General features: G+C 37.8%; 1 protein-coding gene across 1 annotated transcript in view; it reads right to left on the reverse strand.

Moving 5' to 3' along the window:
* The window catches only part of LOC119590037 (ras-related and estrogen-regulated growth inhibitor-like), a gene marked incomplete in the record, with an annotated part of 106,726 nt that overhangs the window by 20,807 nt on the left and 78,419 nt on the right, over positions 1-7,500 (reverse strand).

Genomic DNA, 7,500 nt, shown 5'->3' on the forward strand with positions numbered 1-7,500 from the left:
ATAATAATAATAAATAATAAAAAAATACAAAATATATAGGGGGTTAATAAGGGTCATTTAAACCCAATTTAATGATAATTATCATAAAATTATTTTCTTTTAAAAAAAATACTATTATTTTTATTTTTTACTCTCCCTTTATTACAAAATATTTTATATGTTTATTATTATTATCATATATTTTTATTAACGTTATCATTATTTTATATCTATCACACCATCATTTTCAATACCTTATTTTTAATATATCATGTCACATCATCTTGTGTTTTTGTCATGTTGCTATTTTACAGTGCACTCTAATTATTTTTATATTATGTTGTTTTTCCTGTTTTTCTCATTTTCTCACATTTTTCAATCCCAGAATTTTTTTCCCTTTTACCGAAAAAGCATCCCAACAAAGCCCCAAATTATCCCAAATTTTTTCCCAAAAAACTGCAAAAATTTTTTCCCTTCAACAAAAAAATTTTCAAGACTTTCCACCCTTTTGCAAACTCGGGGAGGGGACGAACGGCCCCATTCCCCCCTTCGAAGGGGGCGGGGGGGGGGAAAGGGGGGGGCGGGGGGGGTTTTTAAGGGGGGGGGCGGGGGGGGGGAAACGGGAGGGGGGGGTTTGGGGGAAAATAGGGAAGGGAATAAGGAGGGAGTGTTTGGGGGAAAGGGAAAAGTAATGAGAAGGGGTAAAGGTATTTGAAAAGGGGAAAAGGGTTTTATGTGAGAATGCAAGGGATAGTGAGAAGAGATAAATGGTAATCAAGTGGTAAGCGTTTTTTTTTTTTTTTTTTTTTTGGGGGGGGGGGGGGGAGATAAGGGATAATAGCTGGGGGTTAAAATCCCACTTTACCACTTTATTTCAGATCTGTGTTAGGTTTAAGAGACATGAATGATATAATACTGTTATTGTGTTTTATTAATCACCTAAAACACTGGTATTCATAACCACTGCGATGTTTAATTAACATTGTATCACTATACTGTACTTAACTGTATTATTCTGGTCGAATCATACATTCGTATTATACGTTTACGTTTTTAAAAGAAAGATCTTGAGGTAATAACACAGCGACATTACAGATTGAGCTTCATATTCCACCTTCCGAATTCTTAAACTAATCAGTGCCTGTAGTATCATGATGTTTTTTATCAATATTAGCCTCATAAAAACAAAAGCCAATTGTTTTATTATATCGAGTAAATCTTTAATTTCTTTTTGTATCATAATATATCATTACTATATAAAAAAAGTAATTACTGAGGTAATTTAAAAACCCAGCGGCACTTGGGGTGCAGGGCATAGCAATTCGTACTGTGGGTTGACTCGCACTCGCACTTTCAGCAATTTCCACGAAGCAATTGAAACCTTGAAGAACACGGAGTAAGGGAAAAAAGAAAAAAAAAAGGTAAGGGAAAAGAAGAAGAATAAAGGGGTGAGGGAAAGTTTAAGAAATGAAGGGGTAAGGAATAGGAAGGAGAATTTCAAAAAGGGGTTAGGGAAAGGAAGGAAAATATAAAGAGAAAAGAAATGGGTATAAAAATCATAAATAATAATAATAATGATGATAATAATAATAATAATAATAATGATAATAATAATAATAATAATAATAATAACAATAATAATAATAATAATAATAATAATAAGGGAAATGATAATAATAATAATAACAATAATAATAATAATAAAATAATAATAATAATAATAATAATAATAATAATAAGGGAAATGAAGTAGAATGAAGGAAACGCAAGAGGCTTCTTCCGAGAGGCCTCTCATGAAGAACTCTTCTACCCTCCAAGAGAAAAAAAAAAAAAAAAAAAAAAAAAAAAAAAGACTGAGCGACTTCCCCGACCTCCTGCCTTGTCTAAAGCGTTACGTCGAACAATGCTCTCGGCCACAAAATGTTATTCCTCTAGAAAAACAACGATCGAAATTTATGGAAAACTGGATGCGAAAAACTGCCGAAAAGGAATTTCCTCGAAGGAATCATAAGATGTTAATTGGATTACATGAAAGAATGAGTATTGATAAAATGAATAATGATGATAAGGGATACCATCCTTTTCATCGAAATATACGATAAGTTTCGTTTGAGTTTAAAATCGCAACTAATGAAGTTATTTCCAAGAATCTATATAACTAGAACTGAGAGAGAGAGCATATATAATATATATATAATATAATAATAATATATATATATAGATATATATATATATATATATATATATATATATATATATATAATATATCAACATCTATCTCATTCTTCCTATCTTATCTCTCATTACTTCTCTCTCTATCTACTATATCTCTTCTAACTAGTCATCTCTATCCTATCTATTCTCAATCATTTTATCTCAATCTCTCCCTTCTCTCTCTCTCTCTCTCTTCCTCTCTCTCTCTCTCTCTCTCTCTCTTCTCCTCCTCTCTCTCTCTATTCTCTCTCTCTCTCTCCTCTCCTTCTCTCTCTCTCTCTCTCTCCCAATTCGTCTCTTCCTACTCTCTTCTCTCCTTTCTCTCCTCTCTCTCTTCTCTTTCTTCTCTCTCCTTTTCTCTCTCTCTCTCTCTCTCAAATTCTCTCCTCTCTTCTCTCTCTCTCTCTCTCTCTCTCTCTCTCTCTCTCAATATCTCTCTCAATATCTCTCTCTCTCTCTCTCTCTCTCTCTCTCTCTCTCTCTCCTTTCTCTCTCTCTCTCTCTCTCTCTCTCTCTCTCTCTCTCTCTCTCTGATATAAATATCGAGCGACAGCATTACCCGCAGCCAACTAACGAAAAACCATGTCTCGTTTATTGGTCTCATTCTACACCTCCCCCTCACCCCACTGCCCCCCCTCCCTTTATGTAGACACCCGACGGCCAGGATTATTATCAGGGAAAGCAAGCCTGTAGACCTAATTAACCCGAGGAATTTCCCTTGGCCCTGCTTTCTCTACCTTTTCCCCTAAACCCTTGTTTTTTCTGAGGCCTTGAGAGTTTATTGTTGCTAAGGCCGGCGCACCCAACCACCTTGTGCTCGTTCACCTTCTCCTCTTCCTTTCCCTTTTTCCCTTTTCCTTTTTTTTTTTTTGCCTCTGCCCTCTTTTCTCTCTCTCCCTCCTCTTCTTTGTCTTCTGCCTTTCTCCTTTTCTTCTTTCCTTGCCGTTTTCCTTACTTTTCATCTCTTCCCATCTTCCCACTTTCGTTTTGGACTCCTCTCTTTTCCCTTATCGTTTTTTTCTCTCTCTTCCTACTTCCACCTTTTAGTCCTCTTTCCCCTCCTCAGACTTTTCGTCTTTGCCCCCTCCCTCTTCCCCTCTTTCGTTTTCTCACTTTCTTTTGCCTCCTTTCTTTCCTTCCCTCACTTCTCTCTCTTGCCCCTTACCTTTCTCCTCGGTCCTCCTTATTTACCTCTTCATAATCTCTCTTGCCTCATCCGTTTCCTTTTCTTTACACCCTCTTCCCTCTCCGTATTCTCTCTTGCCTCCTCTCTTTGCCTTTCCTCTTGGTACCTTTTCTTACCTCCTCCCTTTTTCTTTCCTCCTTCCTCCTCCCCTCTTCGTACTTATTCTTACCTCTTCCGTTTCTCTTCCTTCTCTCCTCTCCTGTCGCCTCTCTTTCTCTCGCTCTTCCCTCTTTCCGTTTTCGTGCATTCTCTTGCCCCTTACTTTGCCTTCTCTTTCCCTCTTCCCCTTTCTTGCCCCCTCCTTTTCTCATCACTCTAATCTCCTCCTCCTTCCTCTTCATGTCGCTTGCCTCCACCCTTTTTCTCCCTTCCCCTCTCCTCCTCTCTTCTTACTCTCTCTTGTCTCCTCCCCTTCTCTTCTCTCTTTCGTTATCTCACCCTTTCACCCCCTATCAACATAATGGCATAAAATCTTGCATCACATTCGAACATGGTTGGGTCTCGTCGCGAGTTCGTGTCACTTTGTCTGTCTGTTTATCTGCTATCTCTATCTCTATTTTCCTCTATGCTTATTTACCCCTATGCATTCTCAGTTCTATGACGTTTCAGTGTGTCTGTCAGTGTGTCTGCGTGTGTATCTGACTGACTGACTGACTGAACTGACTATCTATTTATCTATCTATCTATCTATTTATCTATCTATCTATCTATCTATCCATCTATCTATCTATCTATCTATCTATCTATCTATCTATCTGTCTGTTAGTCTGTTAGTCTGTCTGTCTATATGTATATATGTCTGTTTGCCTGTCTGTCAGACAGACAGACACGCAGACACACTGACAGACATATTGAGACGTCATAGAACTGAGGACGAATCGATGCATAGGAATAAATGAACAGAGAGGAAAATAGAGATAGAGGTAGACAGATAAACAGCTGTCTGTCTGTTTGCGTGTGTATGTCTGTCTGTCTGTCTGCTTATCTACCCTATCTATATGCCGTCTATCTATCTACACATACCGTCTGTCTGTCTGTCTATATCCATTTTTCTACCGATCTATCTTTCCATCCACCCATCGATCCAATCACCCACCCACCCACCCATACATCCACCTACCAGAGAGCTCAACACAGCCCCAATCTACCACAGAGGTCGGTAAGACAGAGATAACACGGACGAACACGAAGGTCACACGGGAAAGGTCATTCTGCTATTGTCGGCTCGTGGGAGGACGACATAAAAGGTCAAGGAAGATGTGAATGTTTGATGCATATAGTCTATATTCCGAGAGGGAGATGGGGGTGGATGAGAAGGAGAGAGAGAAAGAGAGAAGGAAATGAGAGGGGATAAGAGGGATAGAGAGAGGAGGGGAATGAAAGGAAATGAGGAAGTAGGAGAAAAAGGGGAAGGGAGAGAGAGAGGGAATGGGAAAGGCGGAAGAATGGAAAAGGCGGAGTGAAAGAGGAACAGAACGGGAAGGGAAAGGGTAAGAGGAAAAGAGAGGCACAGAGGAAAGAAGGGGAATGACAAAGCCAGGAAGAAAGAGGAAGATGAGAAAGGAGAAATGTGAAGGGAGTAAAAAAGGATAAAAAAAGGAAAAGAGGGAGAGGAAGAAAAAGACGGAATGAAAGAAATAGGGAGTGGGAGACATGATGGGGTGAGAGAGATGGATAGACAAAAAGAGGGGGGGGAGAGAAGGAAGAGAGAGAAAGAGCGATGAAGAGAAATATAGAGATGGAGTGGAAGAGAATGAGAAGATGGGAGGGAGAGGAGAGGCAGAAAGAAGCGAAATAGGAAAGACAGAACGTGAGACGGGACAGGAAGGTAAGGAATCCGGAGGGAAGAGACGAGAGAGAGAGACGAGAGAGAGAGAGAGAGAGAGAGAGAGAGAGAGAGAGAGAGAAGAGAGAGAGAGAGAGAGAGAGAGAGAGAGAGAGAAAGGAAGACAGAAAGAGAAAAACAAAAAGATTCATAGATACAGGGAGAAAGGAGACAGGAAGCCCAAAAATCTTCAACGAAAGCTAAAGAAAGGGAAACTGTGTGAGAAAGAGACAGAAGAGTACTGAACAAGAGCTATTTCACGTGCCACTTGCAAACGTTGCAAAGGCAGAGGAAAGACAATGAGGTCAGATTTCGAGTTGCAAATCAACCAGAATTCACTCTTGACGTAGTTGGGGTGTGTTTAAGTGGCCTATATAGGTAGCGGTAGAGGGAGAGGGGATAGGGGAGGGGGGAGAGTGGGGTTAAAGTAGGGGGAGGGGGTGAGTGGGAGGAGGAAGGATGAGGGGTGGGGAAAAAGGTGGGGGTATGGGGTGGGCAGGGGTGGAGGGTGTAGTTACAGGGGGCGTGGTGGGTTGCATGGGGGGGTGGGGGTGGAGGTGAAGGGTGATGCTGGAGGACGCTTATGAAGGGGCCTAAGAATACTTCTTTATAGTTGTTACTGGCTGAACACTTCGAGAAAGATATTTACCTGAAACAAATTAAACTATAGAGGGGTAAATGTTTCAGCCTCTCTCTATCTATCTATCTATCTATTTATCTATCTCTTATAGTCTCTTCTTTTAAATGGTGAAGAAACTCCGATCCGGAAAGGAAACAAACAAACTAAAAGGACCCACATCCTTGTAGTTCATCGTTATCAAGTCTTCGTTGCCATTATGATAGATGTTATCACCATTAACATTATTATTATCACTATCATCATTATTATTGTTATTATTATTATTATTATATTATTATTATTATTATATTATTATTATTATTATCACCATCATCATCATAATGATCAATATGATTATTGTTCTTTTTATTATTATCATTACTATTACTGTTATTATTTTTTTCATCATCATTATCATTATTATTATTATCACCATCATCATTATTGTTATCATTATTATTACCAAAATTATTAATACTACAATTGTCATTATCATTATTGTTATCATTATCACCATCAAAATTATCATTATTATCAATATCATTGTCAGTATTACTAATAACATTCTTAATTTTTTTATCATCATTATCATTACTATCATAACACATCTTTATGTGACAGAGACCGACAAACAGAGACAGAGAGATACAGAGAGAGACAATCAGACAGAGACAGAAAGAGAGAAGCAGACCAGCCTTCCAGGTAGACGGACAGACAGACAAAGACACAAAGAGATGGCTCCTCCTGCCAAGCGGATTTCACAAGCTGCTCCACTTAGGCAAGAGCATGGAAGCAAGTGGGAAAAAAGCCCGTTCATGCGATGGCGCCGGGTTTGTGGCTGCTCCATCGGCGTAGAAAAGGTTGAATCTGGCATAACAATGGATGTTTTTGTAGGGCGGGATGCATACTTGGCCGCACACACATGCATAGTGTGACATGCATTCATGCGTTTACACATGCATGGGTGTATGAGAATATTCGCACGCATTTACATATGTACATTGATATACATACGCATATACATATATTCAGATCCACATATTCGCGTAGAAATACACGGGCACATACAAAAACACAAACAAACAAAAACACAAGGAAATACGCGTACTTATAGTGAAACAAACACGAATGCACACAGAGACAGACAAACACAGCTTACCAAGAAACTATACATAACCGTGTAACCAAACAAAGCGAAATCAAAACAACCATTCCCCTTTTAACGTGCACTTGGCTCGTTATATAAACCATTAAAAGCAATCATTAACTTTCATCCTTTTCGTTTAAACTTTTCTTTGTTTCACTCTGTCCTTTCTTTAACTTTTCATCTCACCATTTTTTACATCTTTACTTCTGTTTCACTATTTTCTATCTTCATTACCATCATTGTTGTTATCATTAATATAATATCATTATCACTATTATTCTTATAATAATGATAATACTAATGGCAATAATAATAATAAAAAAACAAAATAATGATAATAATAATAATAATGATAATAATAATAATAACAACAACAACAATAATAATAATGATAATGATAACAATAATATTAATAATAATAATAATAATAGCAATAACAATGATAATATTTATATTCGTGATTATCATTATTATTATTATTATTATTATTATTATTATTATTATTATTATTATTATTATTATTATTATCA

Source organism: Penaeus monodon, chromosome 26 (genome assembly GCF_015228065.2).
Source record: "Penaeus monodon isolate SGIC_2016 chromosome 26, NSTDA_Pmon_1, whole genome shotgun sequence".
NCBI classification, from domain to species: Eukaryota; Metazoa; Arthropoda; class Malacostraca; order Decapoda; family Penaeidae; genus Penaeus; species Penaeus monodon.